The sequence below is a fragment of the Otolemur garnettii genome, unplaced genomic scaffold (genome assembly GCF_000181295.1).
Source record: "Otolemur garnettii isolate 467f Iridium unplaced genomic scaffold, OtoGar3 scaffold00148, whole genome shotgun sequence".
NCBI lineage: Eukaryota > Metazoa > Chordata > Mammalia > Primates > Galagidae > Otolemur > Otolemur garnettii.
The window spans coordinates 975444-977680 of NW_003852543.1; the positions used below are offsets into that span (position 1 = coordinate 975444).

Genomic DNA, 2237 nt, shown 5'->3' on the forward strand with positions numbered 1-2237 from the left:
TTCAAACCCGCCACCTTGGGTGTACGTGGCTGGCGCCTTAGCTGCTTGAGCCACAGGCGCCGAGCTGCCCCTTAACTTTTTTTAATTAAAATATTATTTAAGATGTAATTAAGAAAAGATTAATAGATACTAATGATAAAAAGAAAAAGAGCCAGAGAAAAATACTAGGTGTGGTGGCTTATACCTATAATCCTAGCACTCTGGGAAGCTGAGGCGGGAAGATCCCTTGAGCTTAGGAGTTTGGAAATAGCCTGAGCAAAGTGAGACCCCGTCTCTATTAAAAACAGAAAAAGTGGCCAGGTATGGTGGTGCACAGCTGTTCGTCTCAGCTACTCAGGAGGCTGAGGCAGGAGGATTGCTTGAGCCCAAGAACTGGAGGTTGCTCTGAGCTAGGCTGAGGTCACTCACTGCACTCTAGCCTGGGACAACAGAGTGAGATTCTGTCTACAAACAAACAAACAAAAATAAAACCTAAAACAATTAAAGGACAAAGAACCATTATACTCTGACACATAAAGGAAAAACTAAGAGCCAAAACCAATTCAAAACTAAATAGTTTTTTATCTGCTAAAGTTCAAGATTAATAATTCACTTAAAAGAATTTTTTTTCATCAGAGCCTTTATACAGTGCATCTTTTTTTGGCTGGAGTGGGAAGTTAGGGGGAGGCTAGTTGGGGAAAAAAGAAAGCATGAGAGCTGTGAAGAACATTTATAGCACCAAGGCAGCGACACCCTCTGAGCCACACGGAACCATGTGGCGGGGGCGCAGCAGATTTCTAATACATCTTTTACCTAAAATAGGAATTCTTTCTTCAGCATACTTGGTTTATCTGGCATAAGACTTCTAAAGACCTATAATCCCTGAAAAAATGGGATTTAAAACCCTTTATTCTGCTGGGATCTATGTAAGAATAAGGAAAAAATCTCAGTCATGAAGACAGAGTAGAAATAACATGGAGCATAAACAGACTAATGGGGCCAAACAGAGATCACAGGGACAGACCCTCAGATGAACGGCCACCTGGTTTACAACAAAAGGCACCCCACATACGGTCTTACACACAAATGGCCCTTGGTCAAATGGGATATCTATGCGGATAACATGAAACCTGACATATAACAATTCCAGATAGATTACAGGCCTAAATACAAGAGATAAAACCCAGATATCTACCAATGTAGATAAACCAAAATATTCACACAGTGGAATATTACGTGTACACAGCAATACAAAGGCTAAACTACCACGTGCAACGATATGGATGAATGTTACAGACACACATTGAAAGAAAGTGAACAGAAAAGAGAAAATAAAACATAATCCCACCTACATAAAGCTTAAGAACAAACAAAAGGATCTATGGTGATAAAAGTTGGAGGAGAATATACATATATTGTCAGGGAGTTTAAAGGGGCCTTTTGGGGTGTCATAAATGTTTTCTATCTTGATTTGTATCATGGTTAGGTGAATATGTGTGTAATTAAAAACTCACTAACTGGGGGAGCCCGTACTCAGTGGTTAGGGCACCGGCCACATACACCAGGGCTGGTGGGTTCGAACCTGGCCCAGGCTTGCTGAACAACAACAAAAAAAATAGCCAGGTGTTGTGACGGGCACCTATAGTCCCAGCTACTAGGGAGGCTGAGGCAAGAGAATCACTTGAGCCCACCCAAGAGTTTGAGGTTGCTGTGAGCTATGAGGACACAGCACTGTACAGAGGGTGACAAAGTGAGACTCTGTCTCAATTAAAAAAAAAAAAACTCACTAAACTGTATACTTTATTAAAAAAATTTCTACTTGATTTAATAAACTATAATAAATTAACACTAATGCTAAAAAATGATTTCTGGGCTTATTAATGTCTATTAAGAAATAGAAAATAGAAACAGACCTAAAAGTCAAGGGTTGTCAAACCTTTTCTACAAAGGTCCAAATAGTAAATATTTTAAATTTTACAGGCTATATACAGCCTCTGTTGCATACTATATATTCTTTAAAAAAAAAAATCTTAAAAAAATTAAAAGCTAGCTTGCAGACCTTACAAAACAGGCTGTAGGTCAGATTTGGCCCACAAGACATGGTTTGCTGACATCTGCTGTGGGTGATCCAGATTTTGGAGTTATCAGATTAAGATGTTAAAGAACTGCCATTATGGTGGCACCCATAACTCAGTGGGTAGGGTGCCAGCCACATACCCCCAGGCTGGCGGGTTCAAATCTGGCCCGAGCCAGCTAAA

The 2237-nt window shown here is 40.0% G+C and overlaps 1 protein-coding gene across 1 annotated transcript in view; it reads right to left on the bottom strand.

Annotated features, from left to right (window-relative positions):
* Positions 1 to 2237, bottom strand: part of TTL (tubulin tyrosine ligase) — a 31908-nt gene that overhangs the window by 7735 nt on the left and 21936 nt on the right. The window lies entirely within an intron of this gene.